Source organism: Pristiophorus japonicus, chromosome 15, assembly GCF_044704955.1.
Source record: "Pristiophorus japonicus isolate sPriJap1 chromosome 15, sPriJap1.hap1, whole genome shotgun sequence".
NCBI lineage: Eukaryota > Metazoa > Chordata > Chondrichthyes > Pristiophoridae > Pristiophorus > Pristiophorus japonicus.
The window spans coordinates 81,712,675-81,740,397 of NC_091991.1; the positions used below are offsets into that span (position 1 = coordinate 81,712,675).

At 49.3% G+C, this 27,723-nt stretch overlaps 1 protein-coding gene across 13 annotated transcripts in view; it reads right to left on the reverse strand.

The window, feature by feature from the left end:
* Positions 1 to 27,723, reverse strand: part of nrcama (neuronal cell adhesion molecule a) — a 403,020-nt gene that overhangs the window by 148,406 nt on the left and 226,891 nt on the right. Inside the window, exon 4 of one of the 13 annotated variants that reach the window (XM_070900649.1) lies at positions 18,734 to 18,911. The exons of the other annotated variants lie outside the window; for them this stretch is intronic. The gene's annotated coding sequence lies outside the window, so the exon portion shown is untranslated. The remainder of the gene's footprint in view (positions 1 to 18,733; positions 18,912 to 27,723) is intronic. 13 annotated transcript variants of the gene reach the window in all.

The window sequence follows — 27,723 nt, forward strand, 5'->3', positions numbered from 1 at the left end:
TTCAGAAGAGCCGGGACTGTTGTTTGTAACGCCAGCTTCGATCTGTAGCTGTGAGCTCCCTGTTGAGCACACCATGACCGTGTCACTGCTTGGCACTGAGTAATCACTGGAAAGCTTCTTACACTTCAAGAGCTTAAATCTACTGTAATATACTCCAGGCAGACAAATGGTATCTTACTCTTGATTATACATGCACTCTTTCAACAAACATAGTGGGAGACATATATTCAAAGTTTTGCTTAAAGCCTTTATGTGCTAGAAAATAGTTGACCTTCAGTCTGTATGCAAAATTCGACAATAAAAGGGAAAAAAGAGAAAATACAGGTAGGGGGTCTGAAATCTGGAAACCTCGGGACTGAGGCTGTTCCAGATTTCGGGTATTTCCGGATCTTGTAATGTCTTTCAGATGTCCCGAATCCGGAAACGCCCGGGCCGAGGGGGAGAGGGGGGGGCGTGGAGGGCCCAGAATGGCGGGGGGCGGAGGGGGGGTGGACGGCAGCGGAGGGCCGGCGGGTCTGGGGGCGGCAGCCAGGAAAAACCTGCGTTGAAGACTTGCTAAAAAGATAAGTTAAAGTTTTTATTTTTTAATTCTTATTTAGCGATTTGGTAGGTTAGGGTTTTGTGAAGTTTTATTTTTTTGGAAATTTTGTTGGTGTTTTCCCCCCTCCCGAGGCCCAACTCGCAGCGGTAATTGGCCTCGAACAAAGGTTGGCGAAGACCACGGTTTCCTCGGCCATTGTCGCCGCTTCAAAAATGTACGGGATGGCTGTGTTCTTCCTGGGGTCAGAATGGGCAGTGTCCCTAACCCTTCGTAAGGGGCTCACTGTGGGCGGGACCTTTCTGCCGGTGGATCCCCTTGAGGCCACCGCGCAGAGACTCGTTATTTCCAACATCCAGCCCTTTGTTCCCGGTGAGCTCCTCCTCCCCCCACCTACGTCAACTGGGGGAGGTATGGTCAGGGATAAACCCCACACCGCTCGGCTTCAGGGAGGCCAGCCTCCGTCATGTGTTCTCCTTCTGGCGCCAGCTTTTCATCCAGCTGGCGCGGGAGGAGGTAACGGAGGGAGCATTCAGCATGGTCCACGAGGGCACAGCCTACCGCGTCTTCTGGACATCGGACGGTGTGCGGTGCCACGCCTGTAATGAGGTGGGGCACATCCGCAAGAACCTCACGCCTGCTGGGCCGGAGGTTGGTGGCGGGGACGGTGAGGAACCCCAATCTTCATCCCTGACGTTGGAGCTGGGGGACTTGGAGAACCTGGAGCTGTTTTTCGGCCCGGTTTCTCCGTGCTCCCCGGTGCCTGGGGCGGAGGGGGAACCCCGTCCGCTGCCGCTTCCCGACCCGGCATCCCATGAGGAGCCCAGGGGGGACTTCTCTGCTGACGGTCCTGGGGATGGGATCGGGGCAGAGCTAGGGCCGGATGGTGCGTCCGGGCCATTCACCATGCCTCATGCTGGCGCCGTCCTCCCGGAGGGGGACGGGGACTCAGTGGAGGGCGCGGGAGGAAATCTGGAGTCCATCGCCAGTGAGGCAATGGATTTCCTCGTACCCCCCGCTGAGTCCCCTCTCATTCCTGCCAAGGAACTCCGGGACTTTTTGGCGGAATGCCAATGTCGCCGCAATGGAGCCCAGCTGGCCCTGGACAAATGGTCCAAGCCGGCGCTGCTCATCAGGTCCGTCCGCGCCGCCGTCAAAACCATGGGCGCAGACAGGACCTTATCAAAACCAGAAACCCTTGAGCTGTGCCGGCTCAGAATGTTCCTCAATGGGTTGCTGAGGGAATGGAGGTCATCAAACGACTCCGCTCCCCCCCGAACAGCAGTTTAAGGTAGAGGTTGACCTATGCTCTTCTCTTGAAGATAACCATAGCCAGCCTCAACATCAATGGCGGCAGAGAGGCACGCCGTAGATTTAACAATTTTTCGCTCCTATGGGAGGGGAAATATGCGGTGTGCTGCCTGCAAGAAACCCACACCGTTCTGGGAGACGGGATCACGTGGCTCCTGGAATGGCAAGGAGAGGTCCGCATGAGCCATCTCACTGCCACTTCTTGTGGGGTGGCTCTCTTGCTGGCCCCACATTTTCAGCCGGAGATCTTGGGGGTCGAGGAGCCCGTGCCAAGCCGCTTGCTCCATGTCACGGTTCACCTGGGGGACATGCCGCTCCATCTCGTGAATGTGTACGCCCCCCAGCCCGGCCCGCAACAAGTGCACTTCTTCGAAGAAGTGTCCACTCTTCTTGGCTCTGTTGACGTCGGCGACTGCATTGTCCTCGGGGGGGATTTTAACTGCACCCTCGAGGCGAGGGACCGCTCCAGTGCATCACAGAGCATGACGGCGATAGAGAAGTTGAGGGACCTGGTCGGGTCCTTGGACTTGGTGGACATCTGGCGAAATCTCCATCCCGACTCCAGCGCCTTTACTTGGGTGAGGCCTGGAGTAGGATGGTCCAGAATCGACCGCCTTTACATGTCTCGGGCATACGTTTCCTGCATCCCGGCGGCCTCCATGTGGCCGACGCCGTGCTCGGACCACCACCTGGTGTGGGCGGAGCTTGCTTCGCTCCGCGAGAGGATGGGGTCCGCGTACTGGCACTTTAACAATCTGCTGCTGGAGGACGAGTGGTTTCAGGATTCGTTCCGTTGCTTCTGGGCCGACTGGAGAAGGAAGCAGGGGGTCTTCCCCTCCTTGAGGTTATGGTGGGGCGTGGGCAAGGCTCACATCTGTCTCTTCTGTCAAGAGTACGCGAGGGGTTAACCAAGAGGCGGGCGGCCAGGGTGGGGTGCCTGGAGAAGGAGGTGCTCGACTTAGAATCCCGTCTCGGTCAAGTCATCGAGGACCCGGCCCTGCGGACGGTGTACGAAGCGAAGAAAGCCGCGCTGAAGGACCTGCAGTTTGTCGGGTCCCGAGGCGCCTTCGTGAGGTCACGGATCCGATTCCTGCGGGATCTGGACCGCGGCTCTCCCTTCTTCTACTCGCTGGAAAAAAGACAGGGGGTCCGTAAGCAGCTCTTGACGCTGCTGGCCGACGACGGATCTCATGTCTCGGATCGGAGGGCATTAGCAACAGAGCCCGAGACTACAACGGCGCTCTGTTCTCTCCGGATCCGTCCAGCGAGGAAGCGCGTAGAGTTTTGTGGGAGGACCTGCCGAAGGTCGGCCCGGAGGTCGCCGAAAATCTGGACGCTCCGCTAAGCCTGGCGGAGCTGACCGGCGCCCTCGACCAGGGGAAAGTCCCCGGGGCTGGACGGGCTGACCGTGGAGTTCCACAGGGCGTTCTGGGACGTCTTGGGGGGCGACTACGCGCAGGTCCTGGGGGAAAGTCTGGCGACCGGGGAGATGCCCCTCTCTTGGCGCAGGGCAGTCATCATCCTGCTGCCTAAGAAGGGCGATCTCCGCCTCCTTAAGAACTGGCGGCTGGTCTCCCTCCTCAGCACGGATTACAAAATTTTTGCCAGGGTGATGTCTGCTCGTCGTGGCGCCGTGCTGGACCACATGATCCACCCCGACCAGTCCTACACGGTCCCGGGCCGGACAATCCATGATAACATCCATCTGGTCCGGGACCTGATCCACCATTCCCAGGAGAAGGCGTTCGACAAGGTGGATCACGAGTATCTGTTCGGAACTCTGCGCGCTTTCGGGTTCGGGACGCATTTCGTCGCCCGGATCCGACTTTTGTACGCCGCCGCGGAGTATCTGATTAACGTTAATGGGTCTTTGACGACGCCCCTTCGCTTTGGGAGAGGGGTGCGCCAGGGATGCCCCATGTCCGGCCAGTTATATGCCTTATGCGTGGAGCCTTTCCTGCGCCGCTTGCGGAAGAGATTGACTGGACTGGCTCTGCAAGGGCCGGGCGTGGAGGTCGTCCTCTCGGCTTACGCCGATGACGTGCTCCTCATGGTCGAGAATCCCGTTGACCTGCAGAGGATGCATGAGTGCCAGGAGATTTACTCAGCTGCATCCTCCGCCAGGATCAACTGGGAGAAATATTCCGGACTTCTGGTGGGTCAGTGGCGGGTGGACTCCCTGCCGGAGGAGTTCAGGATTTTTGCCTGGAGCACGTTCCATCTCCTTTATCTGGGAGTCTACCTTAGCCCCGATGAGGAAGCCTGGCCGGCGAACTGGCAGGAGCTGGAGGCCAAAGTCACCACTCACCTAGGGCGCTGTCCTACATGGATCGAGCGCGAGTCATAAACTAGCTGGTGGCCGCTGTGCTGTGGTAACTTAACCCTCCCCCTGCGTTTGTCGCCAAGGTACAGAAGAAGCTGGTGGACTTCTGGAACAACAGGAAGCACTGGGTCTCTACTGAGGTTCTGAGTCTCCCGCTTAGGGAGGGCGGTCAAGCGTTGGTGTGCGTGAGCACCCAGCATGCGACTTTCCGACTTCAGACCCTGCAGAGATACCTGTACGTCGAGCATCCTCCCACATGGTGTGCGCTGGCAATGTATTTCTTCCGCCAGCAGTACTGCCTCAATTATGACATGCAGCTCCTGTTTGTGAGTCTGGGGGGGGCGTCAGGACCGCCATGCGGGGGCTGCCTGTCTTTTACCAGGAACTCATCAGGGTCTGGAACAGAGTCGCCACCAAGCGCAGCTCTCCACCGTCTGGAGTGGCGGCTGTCCTTCAGGAGCCGCTACTCAGGAATCCGTACCTCCAAGACCGCGGTTTTAGGTGGCAGGCAGACGAGAGGGCTGTGTCTGGCAAGGTGGCCAGGGTCAGGGACCTGCTCGATGGCGGCGGAGTGGGCTGGATGGCACCAGACAAGCTGGCACGGCGCCTATCCTGGGCCGACATCCAGCGTGTGACCATTGCCACTGAGTCGCTAAAAACAGCTCTGGGCCCTGACTCTGTTAGGTGTGTCGAGGAGGCTCAAGCACGTGGAGCGATCCTGTCTGAACTGACCCCTGTCCGGACGGAATTCCTCATCGGCGCCAAGCCCCAAAACCTCCCTCGGGAGCCGGTGCCTCACAACTTGAGCCGCCTCGGGGAAATCCCCTCCGTGCCTTTCAGTTCTGCGCGGAGGGGTTTCCTGTACAGGCTGCTCTTGCACACTCTCCACCTTGCCATCCTCGTCTGCCGTCCGGGATACGCCATGGCACAGCATCTTGCCGCCCGGAGGAGGCGGGGGTCCCCGATGGAGGGCACTCTACGCAGGAGTCCTCCCTTTATTTATTGGGGACTTGGCCTGGAGGGTGTTGCACGGAGCAGTCCCGTGTAATAAGTTTTTAAGTCGGTTCACGGGCTCCCAGGCCACCTGTAATTTCTGCGGTCTAGAGGAGTCCGTGTTCCATGTATATATTGTGTGTTCGAGGTTGCAGCCCCTCTTCCAAATTCTGGTTGCACTTCAGTCCCACACTCCTGATCTTTGGGCACCCTGTGCAGAGGGGAGCGGGCAGGTCGGAAGGCCTCCTCGTAGGACTGCTCCTGGGCATGGCCAAGGGTGCCATCAGCCGGTTCAGGCAGCGGGCGGTCGAGGGGGTCGTTCAGCCCGACTGCCTGCCTCTCTTCCGTGGTTACATCCGAGCCAGGTGTCCCTGGAGATAGAGCATGCGGTGTCCACCGGTAGGCCCGCGGCCTTCCGCGAGAGGTGGGCGCTGGAGGGACTGGAGTGCATCATCACCCCCGGCAACCAAATTTTAATTTGATCCTTAATGTTTAAAGTTTAAGTTGTCTATGTTTGTTGGTTTTAGTGCCCCCCTCCCCCCCCCCAACCCCCCAATTAATGTTATCTACAAAAATAGTTAAGCTGTTGAGTTGGGAGTGGTTTAGCCAGTCACGTGATGTTCACAAGACTCAATAAAACCCCAGCCAGTTGGGTTTGGGGGATCCACGATGAGGCAGGTGATTGTGAGCCTGGTGGATGAACTGGTAATGTATAGTGTGTTTGTTAAACCTTTGCTAATAAACCAACTAGTTCTTAATAGCAATGTGTTGCTATGAATTCTTAAGCAAAGAACCCATGAAGCAAATACATTACAGGGTGAGATGAAGTAAGGTGGGAGGAGGCTCATGTGGAGCATAAACCAGCATAGATTGCAGTGATTGGACCAAATGGCCGGTTTCTGTGCTGTAGAATCTGTGTAATTCTATATAAACTGCGCTCAAATGCACCATTGAGCTGTTTGAGGGTTATGTCACCATGACAAGAATAATGCCTGGCTCCTTCATGCGAGCGGCTTGGCCAAATGCTTTTTCTTGAAGACAATGCCACTTTAATGTCGGCAGGAATTGCTAATGTCAATGACTGGGTGCCAATGCCGTCAGAGACACAGCAACCCCTCCTGGGAGGAAATCTCACTGGGCCGAACGGCAGAGGCAGGACACACTGGTGCTAACAACATTTCAGCTGGATCCACCATTTTGGGTTTGGTCACAGACAGGCTGAGCACTCAGTAAACGACAGCAATATAACTTGCTCATCAATCACCCCTTTCAGCTTTTTTCTGTATATTTATCATAAGCCTTCTTTTTAAATCTTATTTTTGCTTTAACCCCTCGATGTATCCATGGAAACCTTACCTTTGATCTCTGGTTGGAATATGTTTAACCTAGGACTTTGCACCTTGTATTAAAATGTGTAATACTTCTGGCCTGCTGTTTATCGGTTATTCGAGTAACCAATTAATTTGGGCTACATCCCCTTTCTTGCAACATGGACTAATTTCCAGTCCCACGCCTTTTATCTTGGACTTCTCTTTTCCCTCGTGTCTCCAATGTGAATCTAATGAGGTTACAGTCACTATTTCACGTGTTTCTTTGACCTTAGTGTAGTTACTTGCCCGGTTTTGTTGCCCAGATCTATCTCTGGCACTGCTTCCTTCCTTGTCGAACATGCAAGATACTGATTAAGGAAACAGACCTGGGTGCATTCTCTCACTATTTTCACAATGAGCTCTTGTCACAGCCCAGTCTACTTTTGGATCGTTAATGCTCGCCCATAATTACAACTCATAGCACTGCATACCTCTCAAATTTCATCCTTGATTTCCTTCATACTATTTCTGAATCCTACGTCAGGGACGATCAACACTTGGTACAGGGAAGTTGCAAATGGGATTCAGTAACAATCTGGAGTGGGTTTGCACTGACACACTGTACACTGCCATTCAAAATGGATTCTTGTAATACAAACAGGCCATAGCATTTGAAATACATCTCGCAGCAACAACAGCTTGCATTTATATAGCTTATTTAACACAGTAAAAATGCACCAAGCGCTTCACAGGAGAATCAGACAAAATTTGACACCGAGCCACATAAAGAGATATTAGGGCAGGTGACCCAAAAGCTTGGTCAAAGAATTAGGTTATAAGGAGTGACTTAAAGGGGGAAAAAAAGAGGTGGAGAAGCTTAGGGAGGGGATTCCAGAGTTTAGGGCCAAGGCAGCTGAAGGCACAGCCACCAATGGTGGAATGATGCCAGAGGCAAGAGACCAGAATTGAAGGAACACAGAGTTCTCGGAGGGTTGTGGAGCCGGAGGAGGTTACAAAGATAGGGAGGGACGAGGCCATGGAGGGATTAGAACACTAGGATTCGGAAGTCTATGTAGGTCAGCAGGCTCAGGGATGACGGGTAAATGGGACTTGGTGCGAGTTAGGACATGGCCAGCAGAGTTTTGGATGAGCTTAAGTTTACGTTGGATGGAAGGTGGAAGGCCGGCCAGGAGAGTATTGGTATAGACTAATCTGGTGATAACAAAGGCATGGCTGAGGGCTTCAGTCAGCAGCAGATGAGCTGAGGCAGGATGTCGAATGAAGTTGAGCTTGATGAAACCTGCTGAATTAATCTAAGGATCGATCACATCAGGGAGGCAGAAGCCAGATCGAGCTGTTTGTAATAATCACCTGCCGACTCTTAGCTTTCATCTCACTGTAATCATGACAGTAGGTAAAAGGCATCTTCCCCACACATAATTGGTAGCTCATTGGAAGCAATGAACAGCCTACAATTCATGCAAAGCATCGCTTAAGAGAACCTGATAGCAGTTGAATTATTCCACAATTGTAGGAAACATTTGCTGCACTTACCACTGCGCTAAATGGTTCTGTCAAATTTCATTTCCACGGTGTAATTAAACGCATTGTACAAGGCAACCAAGAAATCTCGTTCAGTTACTATCTAGAATTTAATTTTTTTTTCCCCAAATTGGCCTGGTTTTTTAATCTTTTTTTGCCTCTCCCATCGTTTCGGGTGGGGTGGAGTGTATAAGTTGTGATACACAAGATATCGCAATTGTGTGGGACATGATCGATGGACCAGAGGGTCTTTACCTGTCTGTCACTGGTCGTATGTTCGTAAGGCAGAAGAACACCATTCCTCATGATAATAGGAACACAGGAACAGGAGCAGGCCATTCACCATCTCGAGCATGTTCCGCCATTCAGCCCCTCGAGCATGTTCCACCATTCAATGAGATCATGGCTGATCAGTATCTTAACTCCATCTATCCGCATCGGTTCCTTGTCCCTTGATAGCTTTTTGTTAGGCAAAGGTATCAGTCTCAGTCTTGACATTTTCAATTGGTCCCCAGCCTCAACAGCCTTTTGGGGAAGGGGAAGATTGATTCAGGTCTCTCTCTATGGGAACAGAGAATCACGCACAATTCTCGGCACACCGCCTATTTTGTCAAAATGATCGTGAAATTGGGAGCACCGCAAATGGGGAGTTCTGATCTCCACCTCTGATGCGCCAATCTGCTTTCCCATTGAGTGAGACTCCAAACTGGGCATGGGAAGATTTACCCTTCAATGTCAGGTTTCCCAGAAATACTGCAAAATACACCAGCAAATACTGAGAGACTTGTGTGAATATTTTCCTCGCCCTTTCATACTCTCCGAAACAAATTCTCTCACCAGAGATTTGAGCAGATAACCTAGGCTGACACTCCACCATCATCATCATAGGCTGTCCCTCGAACGAGGATGACTTGCTTCCACATGAGTTCACAGATGTTTCAATGAAGGACCTGATGTTCCAGTCCTGAACTCCAGTCGAGGGGATGGAAGATGCCTGTGCGTGGATTTTTTTAACGTATAGTGACCGTTGCACATCAGCCACCACACGGGCTTGACAGAGCTAGGCCTTTATCCAGTGGCAAGGGTTAATCAGGATGACTGAAGACCTGCTCTGCTGCACGGACCTAGTGCACACTCCAGTGCAGTGCTGAGGGAGTGCTGCATTGTCGAAGGTGCCATCTTTTGGATGAGATGTTAAACTGCGGCTCCGTCTGCTCTCTCAAGTGGACGTATAAAGATACCCTGGCACTATTACGAAGAAGTTCTCCCCGGTGTCTTGATAAACATTTAGCCCTCAGCAAACATCACTAAATCAGATTATCTCGTCATTATCACAATGCAGCTTATGGGATCTTGGTGTGCATAAATTGGCTGCCGCGTTTCCCACATTACAACAGTGACTACGTGTCATTGGCTGTAAAGCGCTTTGGGATGTCCTGAGGTTGGTGTAAGGTGTTATCTAACATAAGAACATAAGAAATAGGAGCAGGAGTAGGCCATTTGGCCCCTCGAGCCTGCTCCGCCATTCAATAAGATCATGGCTTATCAGATCCTGGCCTCAATTCCACTCTCCTGCCCACTCCCATATATTAAGGTCAGTCATTTTTTTACCGGTTTGATTGTGTGACTCTTATGAGCAGAACACCACAGTTCCACCCTTCCCTCAGACACACTGAGCTGCCTTCTTCCAGCTCCAATCTACAGCTCCATTGTAAATTGTTTGGCTTCCCATACTGACGCGGTTAAGCTCACTTTGCACAGGCCCTAAATAATTTCACTTTCCTTGGAAGGAAACAATTGATTTTTCCACAGAGGTGTCACTGCCATCCATTGGCCTTTCGCCACACCACACACACACACTCCCATTCATAATGACTTCGACTGTCTGGCTTTCGAACCCTACAACATCAACAGGAATTAAAAGATTTGGTGGTTTGCTATTTGAAATCAATTAGAGAGGGAGAGGCAGAACTTGGTAAGTTGTCAATTTTGTCTCTTTATTTTGGTTCTTTTTCCATGTCAGACACTAAGAAAGACTTAAGAACACAAAACATAAGAATTAGGAACAGGAGTAGGCCATCTAGCCCCTCGAGCCTGCTCCGCCATTCAACAAGATCATGGCTGATCTGGCCGTGGACTCAGCTCCACTTACCCGCCCGCTCCCCAGTATTTCTATAGCACCTTTCAGGACCTCCAGACGTCTCAAAGCATTTTACAGCCAATGAAGTACTTTTAAAGTGCAGTCACTGTTGTAATGTGGGAAACGCGGCACTCAATTTGCACACAGCAAGCTCCCACAAGCAGCAAATGTGATAATGACCAGATAATCTGTTCTTAATGATGCTGGTTGAGGGATAAATATTCGATGTAACTATTTGTACGCCACTTTTTTTGACAGACAGGCGTCAGTCCAGCATCGCCCCTCCCTGCCCGTACTGCACTTTTTTGACAGACATGTAACAAACCCCGCCCATCAAGCTCCGCCCCCCCAGCCCGAATCATTCCATCCACGTGATGCCGAGAAGCAGGCCCTGAGGCTTCAACTCTCTCACCCCTGGCCGGCATGGGACCGAAAGCGTCGGTCCTGGGGCCAAGAGCGGCGGGGCGTGGGGCCGAAAGCGGAGGCCTTGGCACCGAGAGTGGCCTGTGTGAAGCCAAGAGAGACAGGCGGGGGGGAGGGGGGTGGGAGAGAGAGAGTGAGAGAGGCAGGGAGGAGAGTGAAAGAGGCTGGGGGGAGTGAGTGGTTGGGGGACAGAGAGAGAGAGAGAGAGAGAGACACGGGTGGCGGGGGGGGGGGGGCGGGTGGGATGGTGGGGGGTGGGGGGGGGGGGGAGACACAGGTGGGGGGAAGATGGATCACATTCTTCCAACCCCCTATAAGGGATTGTTGGAGTGGATGATATCCAGAAGTCACGACACTGTCACTATTCACTTCATACACAATAAGCCTGTGAACAATCCGTACACAATGCCTGCTCCATCTATGGTAGGGGGGGAAGGATGTACTTGGACTAGGGTAAGGCACTTTGGCTGGCCCTTGATGTCTTCTGGGGAGCTCTGTCCTCTGTCGCTTTAGGAAGTCAAAGCGGATCAAGTTACAATTTGCAAAGTAGGTGAGACCTTGGGATGGGCGGTTCCAGTTACACATTCCTGTGAAACTTCAGGGTGTGGTTTATCCTTCCAATCCCTCATAGACAAGAGGTGGAGCACGGTGGCCATTTTTGCAGTACAAATAAGCATATCCATAAATATTGGCCAGAACACTAGGGGAACTCCCCTGCTCTTCTTCAAATAGTGCCATGAGAACTTTTACATCCACCTGAGAGGGCAGACGGGGCCTCGGTTTAACATCTCATCTGAAAGACGGTACCTCCGACAGTGCAGCGCTCCCTCAGTACTGCACTGGAGTGCCAGCCTAGATTTATTTTTTGTGCTCAAGTCATAGAAGTGGGACTTGGACCCACAACTTTCTGACAGAGGCGAGAATGCTATCACTGAAAACCAGCTGACATTATAACTAAATGACTTGGGATCTCATCACCAGCAATTTGGCCCAACCTTTCTGAGTACATGTTGGTAGTGAGATATCTCGCTTGCTGCCAACGTGTTACACGCTGATGGATGGTGAGGGGATTTCACTATTGGCAAGTGCTTAGAATTTTTACCTAGTAAAAAGCGAGACTCTAAGTCACTCCCGTTTGCAAGGATCCCTTGGGAAACGACCCTGAGCAATCACAACGTGGTTTATATTGCGGGCCCCGCAGAGGCAAAGTGCTCCGAACTTGTACCAGAAACCGCACATGGTGGCTTGTATGGGGAAAGGTGGCGCCCTTCTATGGTCGAACTGAGGCACTGCACCCAACTGACCTGAGAGTGGTAGGTAGGACAGTGTAGAAGGAGTATTACCCAGCATCCAGATGTATTATACCTGACCTAAGAGCACGAGATAGGGCAGGTTAAAGGGAGCTTTACTCTGCATCCAGATATGCTTGACCTGACCTCGGAGTTCCCCCAGCCGAGCTATTCATGAAAAGGGCGCTCAAAACAAGGCTCTCTCTCATCCACCCTGATCTCGTCGAGGGTAGGCAGCATCAACAAAGCATGTACCATGATCGCACAAATTTGTCACGCGATATTGAAGTCAATGACCCTGTATTTGTACTCAACTATGGACATGGTCCCAAATGGCTTTCTGGCACTGTCATAGCCAAAGAAGGGAGTAGGGTGTTTCAGGTCAAACTCGCAAATGGACTAACTTGCAGAAGGCATTTGGACCATACCAAACTGCGATTCACAGACAGCCACGAGCAACCCGAAGAGGACACCACCAACTTCGATCCTCCAACACACACACAAGTAGCAAACGACATCACAGTTGACCACAAAGCTGAATTTATCATCTCCAGCAGCCCAGCAAGACCAGCTGCGCAACAGCCCAATGAAGAACCAACCAACTCACCTGCACCTGAGATGATCGACTAGGGAGCGAAAAGCCCCAGATCGTTTCACCCTGTAAATAAGTGTACTATTGACTTTGGGAGGGAGTGATGTTATGTGTGTAACAATATGTAACCAGCAATCTACCGCAATCCTTGGGAGCACTGTATATAAGCACTGTTTATAAGCAGGCTTCCCAACACTCTAGAGTTAGAATAACGAGACTAAGGTCACACTTCCGTCTACAGTACTCAATCACATTACTTTATTCGGGACATAACAATCACAATGCTGCTTGTGGAACCTTGGCGCGCGCAAATTGGCTGCTGCGTTTCCCACATTACAACAGTGAATACATGTCATTGGCTGTAAAGCGCTTTGGGATGTCCTGAGGTTGGTGTAAGGTGTTATCTAACATAAAAACATAAGAAATTGGAGCAGGAGTGGGACATTTGGCCCCTCGAGCCTGCTCCGCCATTCAATAAGATCATGGCTGATCTGATCCTGCCCTCAACTCCATTCCCCTGCTCCCATATATTAAGGTCAGTCTATTTTTTTACCGGTTTGATTATGTGACTCTTATGAGCAGAACACCACAGTTCCGCCCTTCCCTCAGACACACTGAGCTGCCTTCTTCCAGCTCCAATCCACAGCTCCATTGTAAATTGTTTGGCTTCCCATACTGACGCGGTTAAGCTCACTTTGCACAGGCCCTAAATAATTTCACTTTCCTTGGAAGGAAACAATTGATTTGCCCACAGAGGTGTCACTGCCATCCATTGGCCTTTCGCCACACCACACACACACACACTCCCATTCACAATTACCTCGACTGTCTGGCTTTCGAACCCTACAACAGGAACAGGAATTAAAAGATTTGGAGGTTTGCTATTTGAAATCAATTAGAGAGGGAGAGGCAGAACTTGGTAAGTTGTCAATTTTGTCTCTTTATTTTGGTTCTTTTTCCATGTCAGACACTAAGAAAGAAAGACTTGTATTTCTATAGCACCTTTCAGGACCTCCGGACATCTCAAAGCATTTTACAGCCAATGAAGTATTTTTAAAGTGCAGTCACTGTTGTAATGTGGGAAACGCGACACTCAATTTGCACACAGCAAGCTCCCACAAGCAGCAAATGTGATAATGACCAGATAATCTGTTTTTAATGATGATGCTGGTTGAGGGATAAATATTCGATGTAACTATTTGAACTGCACTTTTTTTGACAGACAGGCGTCAGTCCAGCCCCGCCCCTCCCTGCCCACACTGCACTTTTTTGACAGACATGTAACAAACCCTGCCCCGTCAAGCTCCGCGTCCCCCTCCCGGCGTGAATCATTCCATCCACGTGGTGCCGAGAAGCAGGCCCCGAGGCTTCAATTCTCTCCCCCCGGCCGGCATGGGACCGAAAGCAGCGGGGCCCGGGAGCGGCGGGGCCTGGGGCCGAGAGTGGCCTGCGTGGGGCCTAGAGAGAGAGGCTGGGCGGGGGTTGGGGGGGGGAAGAGTGAGAGAGGGTGGCAGGGTGAGGGAGAGAGTGAGAGAGGCTGGGGGAAGAGTAAGATTGGCTGGGGAGAGTGAGTGGCTGGGGGAGAGAGAGAGACACGGGTGGGGGGAAGACGGATCACGATCTTCCAACCGCCTACAAGGGATATCGTTGGAATGGATGATACCCAGAAGTCACAACACTGTCACTATTCACTTCATAGACAATAGTCTGTTAACAATCCGTACACAATACCTGCTCCATGTATGGATGGGGGTGGAGGGGGGGGGGGTGGTGCGAAGGTGCACTTGGACTGGGGTAAGGCACTTTGTCTGGCCCTTGCTGTCTTCTGGGGCGCTCAGTCCTCTGTCTTTTCAGGAAGTCAAAGTAGATCAAGTTACAATTTGCAAAGTCATTGATACCTTGGGATGGGCGGTTCCAGTTACACATTCCTGTGAAACTTCAGGGTGTGGCTTATCCTCCAAGGGGACCAATCATAGACAAAAGGTGGAGCACGGTGGCCATTTTTGCAGTACAAATAAGCACATCCATAAATATTGGCCAGGACACTAGGGGAACTCCCCTGCTCTTCTTCAAATAGTGCCACGAGATCTTTTACGTCCACCTGAGAGGGCAGATGGGGCCTCGGTTTAACATCTCATCCGAAAGACGGTACCTCCGACAGTGCAGCGCTCCCTCAGCACTGCACTGAGAGTGTCAGCCTAGATTTTTTTTTGTGCTCAAGTCATAGAAGTGGGACTTGAACCCACAACCTTCTGACTCAGAGGCGAGCGTGATACCACTGAAAACCAGCTGACATTATAACTAAATGACTTGGGATCTCATCACCAGCAATTTGGCCTAACCTTTCCAAGTACGTGTTGGTAGTGAGGTATCTCGCTTGCTGCCAACGTGTTACATGCTGATGGATGGTGAGGGGATTTCACCATTGGCAAGCGCTTAGAATATTTACTGAGTAAAAAGCGAGACTCTCAGTCACCCTCGTTTGCAAGGATCCTTTGGGAAACGACCCTGAGCAATCACAACGTGGTTCATATTGAGGCGCAGGTCTGCAGAGGCAAAGTGCTCCTAACTTGTACCAGAAACCGCACATGGTGGCTAGTATGGGAAATGCAATGCTAGTGCAGCAGGTGGCGCCCTTCCATGGTCGAACTGAGGCATTTCCCCCAACTGATCTGGGAGTGGTAGATGGGACAGTGTAGAAGGAGCATTACCCTGCATCCAGAGGTATTACACCTGACCTATGAGCACGAGATAGGGCAGGTTGGAGGGAGCATTACTCTGCATCCAGATGTGCTTTACCTGCTCTCGGAGTTCCCCCAGCCGAGCTACTCATGAAAAGGGCGCTCAAAACAAGGCTCTCTCTCATCCACCCTGGTCTCCATGATCACGTCGAGGGCAGGCGGCATCAACAAAGCATATACCATGATCGCACAAATTTGTCACACGATATTGAAGTCAATGACCCTTTATTTGTACTCAACTATGGACATGGTCCCAAATGGCTTGCTGGCACTGTCCTAGCCAAAGAAGGGAGTATGGTGTTTCAGGTCAAACTCGCAAATGGACTAACTTGCAGAAAGCATTTGGATCAAACCAAATTGCGATTCACAGACAGCCACGAGCAACCCGAAGAGGACACCACCAACTTCGATCCTCCAACACACACACAAGTGGCAAACGACATCACGGTTGACCACGAAGCTGAATTTATCATCCCCAGCAGCCCAGTAAGACCAGCTGCACAGCAGCCCAGTGAAGAACCAACCAACTCACCTGCACCTGCATTTGTACCGAGACAATCAACTAGGGAGTGAAAAGCCCCAGATCGTCTCACCCTGTAAATAAGTGTACTGTTGACTTTGGGAGGGAGTGATGTTATGTATGTAACCCTATGTAACCAGCATTCTACCGCAACCAGAGGGCGTATCTTTTGGAGTCCCAAGGGATCCCAGCATCCCTTGGGAGCACTGTATATAAGCAGGCCTCCCATGCTGTACCAACACTCTAGAGTTAGAATAACGAGACTAAGGTCACACTTACGTCTACAGTATCAATCACATTACTTTATTCTGGACATAACAATCACAATGCTGCTTGTGGAACCTTGATGTGCGCAAATTGGCTGCTGCATTTCCCACATTACAACAGTGAATACACGTCATTGGCTGTAAAGCACTTTGGGATGTCCTGAAGTTGGTGTAAGGTGTTATCTAACATAAAAACATAAGAAATTGGAGCAGGAGTGGGACATTTGGCCCCTCGAGCCTGCTCCGCCATTCAATAAGATCATGGCTGATCTGATCCTGCCCTCAACTCCATTCCCCTGCTCCCATATATTAAGGTCAGTCTATTTTTTTACCGGTTTGATTGTGTGACTCTTATGAGCAGAACACCACAGTTCCGCCCTTCCCTCAGACACACTGAGCTGCCTTCTTCCAGCTCCAATCTACAGCTCCATTGTAAATTGTTTGGCTTCCCATACTGACGCGGTTAAGCTCACTTTGCACAGGCCCTAAATAATTTCACTTTCCTTGGAAGGAAACAATTGATTTGCCCAGAGGTGTCACTGCCATCCATTGGCCTTTCGCCACACCACACACACACACACTCCCATTCATAATTACCTCGACTGTCTGGCTTTCGAACCCTACAACATCAACAGGAATTAAAAGATTTGGTGGTTTGCTATTTGAAATCAATTAGAGAGGGAGAGGCAGAACTTGGTAAGTTGTCAATTTTGTCTCTTTATTTTGGTTCTTTTTCCATGTCAGACACTAAGAAAGACTTGTATTTCTATAGCACCTTTCAGGACCTCCGGACATCTCAAAGCATTTTACAGCCAATGAAGTACTTTTAAAGTGCAGTCACTGTTGTAATGTGGCAAACGCGACACTCAAATTGCACACAGCAAGCTCCCACAAGCAGCAAATGTGATAATGACCAGATAATCTGTTCTTAATGATGCTGGTTGAGAGATAAATATTCGATGTAACTATTTGTACTGCACTTTTTTTGACAGACAGACGTCTGTCCAGCCCCGCCCCTCCCTGCCTGCACTGCACTTTTTTGACAGACATGTAACAAATCTCCTTCCGCGCCCCCTTCCCGGCCTGAATCATTCCATCCACGTGGTGCCGAGAAGCAGGCCCTGAGGCTTCAACTCTCTCCCCCCGGCCGGCATGGGACTGAAAGTGGCGGGGCCTGGGGCCAAGAGTGGCCTGCGTAGGGCCTAGAGAGAGAGGCTGGCAGGGGGGGGGAGTGAGTGAGGCTGGGGGAGGGAGAAGAGAGTGAGAGAGGCTGGGGGGAAAGTGAGAGTGGCTCGGGAGAGTGAGTGGCTGGGGGAGAGAGAGAGAGACACGGATTGGGGCGGGGGGCGGGGGGTGTGTGGGGGAAACACAGGTGGGGGAAACACAGGTGGGGGGAAGACGGATCACGATCTTCCAACCGCCTACAAGGGACATCGTTGGAATGGATGATATCCAGAAGTCATGAAACTGTCACTATTCACTTCATAGACAATAGCCTGTTAACAATCCGTATACAATGCCTGCTCCATGTATGGATGGGGGCGGTGGCGGGAGGTGGGGGGGGGCGAAGGATGCACTTGGACTGGGGTAAGGCACTTTGTCTGGCCCTTGCTGTCTTCTGGGGCGCTCAGTCCTCTGTCCTTTCAGGAAGTCAAAGTGGATCGAGTTACAATTTGCAAAGTCATTGACACCTTGGGATGGGCGGTTCCAGTTACACATTCTTGTGAACCTTTAGGGTGTGGCTTATCCTCCAAGGGGACCAATCGTTGACAAAAGGTGGAGCACGGTGGCCATTTTTGCAGTACAAATAAGCACATCCATCAATATTGGCCAGAACACTAGGAGAACTCCCCTGCTCTTCTTCAAATAGTGCCATTGGATCTTTTACATCCACCTGAGAGGGCAGATGGGGCCTCGGTTTAATGTCTCATCTGAAAGACGGTACCTCCGACAGTGCAGCGCTCCCTCAGCACTGCACTGAGAGTGTCAGCCTAGATTTTTTTATGTGCTCAAGTCATAGAAGTGGGACTTGAACCCACAACCTTCTGATTCAGAGGCGAAAGTGCTACCACTGAAAACCAGCTGACATTATAACTAAATGACTTGGGATCTCATCACCAGCAATTTGGCCTAAGCTTTCCGAGTACGTGTTGGTAGTGAGGTATCTCACTTGCTGCCAATGTGTTACATGCTGACGGGCGGTGAGGGGATTTCACCATTGGCAAGCACTTAGAATCTTTACTGAGTACAAAATGAGACTCTCAGTCACCCCCGTTTGCAAGGATCCATTGGGAAACGATCCTGAGCAATCACAACGTGGTTTATATTGAGGCGCGGGCCCACAGAGGCAAAGTGCTCCTAACTAGTACCTGAAACCGCACATAGTGCTGGTGTGGGAAATGCAATGCTAGTACAGCAGGTGGCGCCCTTCTATGGTCGAACTGAGGCACTGCACCCAACTGACCTGAGAGCACTAGATAGGGCAGGTTAGAGGGAGCATTACCCTGCATCCAGATGTGCTATACCTAACCTGAGAGCACTAGATAGGGCAGGTTAGAGGGAGCATTACCCTGCATCCAGATGTGCTATACCTAACCTGAGAGCACGAGATAGGGCAGGTTAGAGGGAGCTTTATTCTGCATTCTAACCTGGGCATGGACACTAGTCCATCCTTTTACCTCGAAGAAACAAAACAACATCCGATTGAAAAGATATTTCTATTTTAAAAGGCACGAAAATATTCACCGTTTTCACGTCCAGAGCTGTCAAAAGCTTTGTGCATGAATGATTTTGCACACTGAATCAATCTTGCTGTGGAATAAGTTGAAATCTACACGTTGAAACTGGTTGTCTGAAGAGTCAAGTGTTCCATTTCCCATCACTATCGTTCCCTTCCATCGGATTAAAATCTAATAACAAAAAGCTTAAAAAAGGGGGATTGCATTATAACATAGAACAGAAAATTGCAAGTCATCACTTGCCTCAAATTGGAGTGATTAAAATTCCCCCTCTCTACATTGCAGAACACTGCTTAAATCAGCAAGTTCACACTGACTCAGCTTAACCACTCACTATATCTGTTGACACACATTCCTTTACCTTGAACAAACAAAACAAAAACTGATGGAAAAGATATTCCTATTTATAAAGACACTCAAAAATTCACAACTTTCATGTCCAGAGCTGTCAAAACTCTCACAAATGAATACTGAATAAATCTCACTGTCATTTCAGTTCAAATATATATATATAAATTCAACAATAATCTATGGAAATTTAAAAACATTACCCACTGTACGTCGCTAGGTTTACAACAGCCCGTATACAAAGACAAGAACCCGGGGACAGACAAACTGTACCTGCAGCAGCCACTGAGAGGAGCAGGTTTTACACACACATTTCCAGCTCAATTTGCAACGAGGAAACAAGCAACATAATCCGTGGCACAAACGGCAGCAACTGGAGCATTGAGGTCCCTGGGCTGAGTGGGAAGCTTGTGACAGTAAATCTATGACAGCTGAGGCAACGAGACTTTCAGCGACTAATTAGAAGCGGCTCTACCGTCCACAGAAACAAGGAGCCTACGGCCAACAGTCTATCGCTATCTGTGGCGTCTGACAAAACTGTGGCAGGCAAATCCTTCAATTCTGCTGACAGCACGTTATTCCCAATAAAACACTCATTCATTTTTGAAGTTCTTAAAAAAAAAAGCAGCGGTAAGAATTCAATCCTATTAGACACGCTAAATCTGCTAACATTGTGTTTGAATCATAGAATTATAGGATAGCACATCACAGAAGGAGGGCATTCGGCCCATCGAGTCTAAGCTGGCTCCTTCGAAGAGCAACCCAGCTAGTCCTGCAATTTTTTTCTCCTTCAATTTATTATGACATTTTTTTAGGAAGACATTGCTGGAAAGACACAGGTCCACCCAGCAGTAGATACAAAGACTTTCGGGTGGAGAACCCTCCTCAGTACAGGCCATGTTCTGTTTTTACATCCTTTGTTCAATACTTGCTGGTTTTTCTTTGTACCTCCGACTGACTGGTCATTTTATGACATCATTGAGCATTAATCCTATTGTCATGTTGGGCTGGATTGCAACTGTAACTGTTAAATCCCTTCCCTTGTCCCTTTTATCAATCGCCTTCTGAAAAACCCGAGTAGATCTTCTTCGGCTTACATTCACAGCACAACTGTCCTAGCCCGCTTCACAAAACACAATCTTTATTTTGCGGGTAGTGGCCCCGTTTCCAATTGGCAGGAGGGAGGGCGGATGCTGACATGTTCCGACCTGCAGCGTGTTGAAGGGGACACGGCTCCAGTCAGTGCTGGTGGCGGGCGCGTGGTTAGTGGTCAACGGGTGAAGGGGCCGATGCTCCAGCCGGGCGAGCTCTCTTGGCCAACACCGGGCAGCGGCGGTCGGGAATTTGCAGGCCAGACGGGCACCGCGATTTTAAGAAGAACAAAATAACAGCAGTTTGCATTTATATAGCACCTTTAGCATTTGTACAGCGCCTTTAACAGGAGACAACACTTGATACCGAGCCACATAAGGAGACATTAGGACAGGACTGGGTCAAAGAGGTAGATTGTAAGGAGTGACTTAAAGGAGGAGAGAGAGGTAGAGCGATTTAGGGAGTGAATTCCAGAGCGAAGGGCCTAGATAGTGAAGGCACGGCTCTCAATGGTGTAGCAAAGAAACTGGGGGCTGTGTGAGAGGCCAAAATTGGAAGAGAGAAGGGTACATCCTGCAAGCCCTGTTCCTTACTCGGAGAGACTGATCAGGGCGTGGTGGGAATGGGGTTTGGCTCCGTCAGCTGCTGACTTTTTGCTAGCTCGGGTGTTTACTGCTACTGGTTTTCTCAGGGGTCAACTTCAACATCGCGATCAAAGCAGGGCAGCTCGAAGGAACCTCGATATCAAGTGCAAAAAACCGACCCATAAAAAGTAACTCGGCGCAGGAGTGAAATCAACAGTGAAATCACTCGTCGCTGGAGCAAAATTAACAGCGGAATCACCGACATTTTTTCCAATTAAAGATCAATCAACAAACGTAAACATTTTAAATAAAATACCCAAAAGACTGGAACTCTACCGAACTGGAACTTTCAATATTCGCAGGCACACGACAAACATCAGCTCACCAACAGATATCTATTTTTTAAATGACCTATTATTTTTTAAACTTACCTGCTGCTATTCCCCCTGCTTTGTCAGGGAATCCCGCTGCTTTCTGATCCGGAATCACAGATCAGGTTCGGTTGTGATCCCATTTCAGGCCGATTTTATTGCTGCTCACACAGATTGTTGGCATCAACACGCCTGCCTGCAATCTGATCTACTTGCTAATCCTTGAAACAAATGTGATTCTCTTCTCTTTTTTTTTCCCCCTTCATAATTATTCCCATGATAACACATCGCAATCCATCTTCATTGATCCGATATCACTTCCACCCCACCCCAATCAAGGCTGTGCTGTGTAAGCACCGGGGTGATGCACATTACAGAGAATCTAACCACAAATTTCATCTTTCCAAAAATAATTTATTCACTTCAGCAGTCACTCTGTTTGTATCCACGTGCATTTAATATGCCCATCTCCGCCCTTACCTCAGCTCATCCGCTGCTGAAGACTTGACTATTCCAAAGTACTGCTGGCTGGCCTCCCACATTCTACCCTACATAAACTAGAGGTGATCCAAAACTCGGCTAACCGTGTCCTAACTCGCACCAAGTCCCGCTCACCCATTACCCCTGTGCTCACTGACCTACATTGGCTCCAGGTTAAGCAACGCCTTGATTTCAAAATTCTCATCCTTATTTTCACATCCCTCCATGGCCTCGCCCCTCCCTATCTCTGTAATCTCCTCCAGCTCCACAACCCCCTGAGATGTCTGTGCTCCTCTAATTCTGCCCTCATGAGCATCCCTGATTATAATCGCTCAACCATTGGTGGCTGTGCCTTCTGTTGCCTAGGCCAAGCTCTGGAACTCTCTGCCTAACCCTCTCCACCTCTCTACCTCTCTTTCCTCCTTCAAGACGCTCCTTAAAACCTACCTCTTTGACCAAGCTTTTGTCCACCTGCACTAATATCTCAAATTTCTATCTCATAATACTCCTGTGAAGCGCCTTGGGATGTTGCACCACATTAAAGGCGCTATATAAATACCTGTTGTTGTTGTTGTATTCCATGCCGCATTTCCTGATCTTCGCGCCTCATCTCCTGAACATGAAGGTTTTTTGAGGTACTTTCAGGCTCTTTTTAAGTGTTGGCTGTGGCTCAGTGGGTAGCACGCTTGCCTCCAAGTCAACAAGGTTGTGGGTTCAAGTCCCACTCCAGGGACTTGAGTGCAAAATCCAGGCTGCCATTTCAGTGCAGTGCTGAGGGCTGCATTTGTTGGAGGTGCCATCTTCAGAATGAGATGTTAAATCTGCTCTCTCAGATGTACGGAAAAGATCCCATGGCACTATTTCAAATAAGAGCAAGGGAGGTGTCCCGGCCAATATTTTTAACCCCCAATCAACGTCACGAAAAACTGATTATCTGGTCATTTATCACTTTATGGAAATTTGCTGTGTGCAAATTGGCCATGTTTCCTACACTACAACAGTGATACATTTCAAAATACTTTATTGGCTGTAAAGCGCTTTGGGATGTTGAGATCGTGAAAGGTGCTATATAAATGCAAGTTTTTCTTTCTTCTTTTACTGCCTGTACACGCGACAGCAGTCCTCAATTAGCTCACCCCCAGGAGCCATGTCCAATATATCCAATCATACCAACTAACAACACACAAGGATAGGCACTTGGGTTTTTTAGCCACTGTTCAGTTTCTGCTAATGCGTTGTCAAACATTGAAATCTTTATTTTCGACACTTTGTATTCTTGGACAGATTTGTGTGCACCTTTGGAAGTAGCTTAGTGAGTTATAGTGAATGGTCAGACATAAGGGTACCCTGCACAATGGTGATGAGTGTGAAAGGAATGGCTTGGGCATTGTAAGGATGCTTTATGGTGCATCATGAAGCAGCCAGGGTGTGCAGCGTCAAGTGAAGTAAATGTGGCGATGGTGAGGCCATCCCTGGCGTCCCAGGCAGCAATGGGGTCGGGTGCTGATGCCCTGTATTCTGTGCAGCATCAGGTGATTGCAAAGAAGGTTGGTGTTGTTGGTGGTGATGCTGGTGCGTTTAGTGATGTTGGTGTTGGGGCTGATCATGGTGAGATTTTGAGGACCAAGGTGAGATTTTTTCAAGGGCACTGATGCTGCTGGAATAGATGGCAGGTGAGGTTGAGATGACAGAAGCGATCTGTCAGTGGTGAGAGAGGTTGCTCCAAGGAGGTGACAGTGGATAGAGAGTTCACCGCAAACACTTCCGAACTGCATACAGCTCAAAGGTGTCTTCCAAATCCTGAAGGCTTCAGCTTCTGACATTGGAAAGTGAGCAGCTGTGAAATGGTAGTTTTAATCCCACTTCTGCAGCTGTCAACTAGTCAAAACAATGGAGAGTCACTGAGAACCCAACACACTTACCGGACGTGAAGCCCGAAGGATGGCAAACTCGTTGAAAACTTGGTAAAATGGTAAGTGCCTGGGTAAAATCCTTTTAAATACCTTTAAATTTCCTCAAGCATGTTAAGCATCTGCTTGGTGCCGGTCTGCGATCCACAGGCAGACCCAACAGTTGAGAAACTGACACGGAGGCGGGTTCAGAGCAGACTTCCGCCCCTCTGTCAATCAGGGCCACATTAACTGCGGGCCCGTCTTTAAAGCGCACAACAGGAAGTGTGAACGTGGGTAGGAGGCAGAACCCAGCTCTTTCCACCCTCACAAGCATGCCCCTGTTAGGAGGGTATTCATCAGAAGTGGATGCTCTGGCTGATTTCTCCTCTCGCGTCCAGGCCAGTTGCAGTATTCCATTCACAATTATGCAGCAGCCATACTAGTCTACAGCAGGACCTGGACAACATCCAGATTTGATTTGAAAAGTATCAAGCAACATTTGCATTGTATAAGTGTCAGGCAATGACCATCTCCAACAAGGAAAGGCCCAACCACCTCACCCCTGACCTTCAACAGCACCACCACCGAATCCCTCACCATCAACATCCTGGGCGGTGGGGGAGGAGGCGAGGGGTCACCATTGACCAGAAGCTTAACAGACCAGCCGTGGCTCCAAGAGTAGGGCGATTCTGTGACAACCTGACCTCTCAATGCCTCTACACCATTTACTCGGCTCAAATCCAGAATGTGTTGGAATTCACCACTTGCCTGGATGGGTGCTGCCACAAAAACACTCAGGAAGCTGAACACCATCCAAGACAAAGCAGTGTGCATGATTGACATCGCGGCCACAGAAATCAATATCCATCCCCCCCCTCCACCACACTATGGCTACACCACACCGACTGCAGCGGTTCAAGGCGGCGGCTCACCACCACCACCTTCTCAAGGGCAATTAGGGATGGGCAATAAATGCCGGCCTTGCTAGCGACGCCCACATCCCAGAACAAATAAAAACTTTAGCAGCACCATCCCAGCCCAGTGATCTCTACCACTGAGAAGGACAAGAGTAGCAATATGGGAGCTCCATCAGCTCCAATCCACACACGATCCTGACTTAAGATAAATACCACATTTCCTTCATCGTTGCTGGGTCAGCACTCTGGAATTCGCTACTTAACACTATCGTGGGAGTACCATCGCCACAAGGAGTTCAAGGAAAACCTTCTCAGGGCAATTAAGGATGGGCAATAAATGTGGCCTTGCCCACATTCAGAGATCACCTAACTCAGAACTGAACAAGGATCTAAACTGGCACCTTCTGGCCTGTATGGCTTAGTATGATCGGCACTTCAACCATGTGATGTGAAACTATGTCTCAATTGCTTCCATACACAACCTGCAAGAGATATGTAGCATAAGTCATGGACCTGCAGGAAGGTGTACACATTAGACATATTTGGCAATGACATTAAGAACATAAGAAACAGAAGCATGAGTAGGCCATCTGGCCCTTCGAGTCTGCTCCACCATACAACAAGATCATGGCTGATCTTCTACCTCTGCTCCACTTCCTTCACTATCCCCATATCTAGAGAGCTGGCCATCCTAGACTGGGTGATATGTAATGAGAAGGGACTAATTAGCAATCTGGTTGTGCGAGGCCCCTTGGGGAAGAGTGACCATAATATGGTAGAATCTTCATTAAGATGGAGAGTGACAAAGTTAATTCGGAAACTAGGGTCCTGAACTTAAGGAAAGGTAACTTCGATTGTTTGAGGCATGAATTGGCTAGAATAGACTGGCAAAGGATACTTAAAGGGTTGACGGTGGATAAGCAATGGCAAACATTTAAAGATCACATGGATGAACTTCAGCAATTGTACATCCACTGTCTGGAGTAAAAATAAAACGGGGAAGGTGGCTCAACCGTGGCTAACAAGAGAAATTAAGGATAGTGTTAAAGCCAAGGAAGAGGCATATAAATTGGCTAGAAAAAGCAACAAACCTGAGGACTGGGAGAAATTTAGAATTCAACAGAGGAGGACTAAGGGTTTAATTAAGAGGGGGAAAATAGAGTACGAGAGGAAGCTTGCAGGGAACATAAAAACTGACTGCAAAAGCTTCTATAAATATGTGAAGAGAAAAAGATCAGTGAAGACAAACGTAGGTCCCTTGCAGTCAGATTCAGGTGAATTTATAATAGGGAACAAAGAAATGGCAGACCAATTGAACAAATACTTTGGTTCTGTCTTCTCGAAAGAAGACACAAATAACCTTCCGAATGTACTAGGGGACAGTGGGTCTAGTGAGAAGGAGGAACTGAAGGATATCCTTATTAGTCAGGAAATTGTGTTAGGGAAATTGATGGGATTGAAGGACGATAAATCCCCGGGGCCTGATAGTCTGCATCCCAGAGTACTTAAGGAAGTGGCCCTAGAAATAGTGGATACATTGGTGATCATTTTCCAACAGTCTTTCGACTCTGGATAAGTTCCTATGGACTGGAGGGTAGCTAATGTAACACCACTTTTTAAAAAAGGAGGGAGAGAGAAAACGAGTAATTATAGATCAGTTAGCCTGACATCAGTAGTGGGGAAAATGTTGGTATCAATCATTAAGGATGAAATAGCAGCGCATTTGGAAAGCAGGATCGGTCCAAGTCAGCATGGACTTATGAAAGAGAAATCATGCTTGACGAATCTTCTGAAATTTTTCGAGGATGTAACTAGCAGAGTGGACAAGGGAGAACCAGTGGATGTGGTGTATTTGGACTTTCAAAAGGCTTTTGACAAGGTCCCGCACAACAGATTGGTGTGCAAAATCAAAGCGCATGGTATTGGGGGTAATGTACTGACGTGGATAGAGAACTGGTTGGCAGACTGGAAGCAGAGAGTCAGGATAAACAGGTCCTTTTCAGAATGGCAGGCAGTGACTAGTGGAGTGCCTCAGGGCCCAGTGCTGGGACCCCAGTTCTTTACAATATACATTAACGATTTAGATGAAGAAATTGAGTGTAATATCTGCAAGTTTGCAGATGACACTAGACTGGGTGGTGGTGTGAGCTGTGAGGAGGACGCTAAGAGGCTGCAGGGTGACTTGGACAGGTTAGGCGATCGGGCAAATGCATGGCAGATGCAGTATAATGTGGATAAATGTGAGGTTATCCATTTTGGGGGCAAAAACACGAAGGCAGAATATTATCTGAATGACGGCAGATTAGGAAAAGGGGAGGTGCAACGAGACCTGGGTGATCAGTCATTGAAAATTGGTATGCAGGTACAGCAGGCGGTGAAGAAGGCAAATGAAATGTTGGCCTTCTAAGCTAGGGGATTTGAGTATACGAGCAGGGAGGTCTTACTGCAGTTGTACAGGGCCTTGGTGAGGCCTCACCTGGAATATTGTGTTCAGTTTTGGTCTCCTAATCTGAGGAAGGACATTCTTGCTATTGAGGGAGTGCAGCGAAGGTGCACCAGACTGATTCCAGGGATGGCTGGACTAACATATGAGGAGAGACTGGATCAACTGGGCCTTTATTCACGAGAGTTTAGAAGGATGAGAGGGGATCTCATAGAAACGTGTAAGATTCTGACGGGACTGGACTGGTTAAATGCAGAAAGAATGTTCCCGATGTTGGGGAAGTCTAGAATCAGGGGACATAGTCTTAGGATAAGAGGTAGGCCATTTAGGACTGAGATGAGGAGAAACTTCTTCACTCAGAGAGTGGTTAACCTGTGGAATTCCCTGACGCAGCGAGTTGTTGATGCCAATTCATTGGATATATTCAAGAGGGAGTTAGATATGGTCCTTACGGTTAAGGGGATCAAGGGGTATGGAGAGAAAGCAGGAAAGGGGTACTGAGGGAATGATCAGCCATGATCTTATTGAATGGTGGCACAGCCTACTCCTGCACCTATTTTCTATGTTTCTAACCCTTGATTCCCTTAGTTCCCAAAAATGTATTGATTTCTGACTTGAATATACTCAGCGACTGAGCTCTCTGGGGTAGAGAATTCCAAATATTCACCACCCTCTGAGTGAAGACATTTCTCCTCATCTCAGTCCTAAATGGCCGACATTTTGTTTTCTTTTTGAATGGGTGGTGTCAAATGATACCGGAGAGAAGAGCGTAATGACCCAACTGACAATAGTGAAGTCCGCAAGTCAACAATCGCAACATTTGTCTGCAAAATGTTCCTGTAAATGAAAATGTGAAATGACAAAAACTTG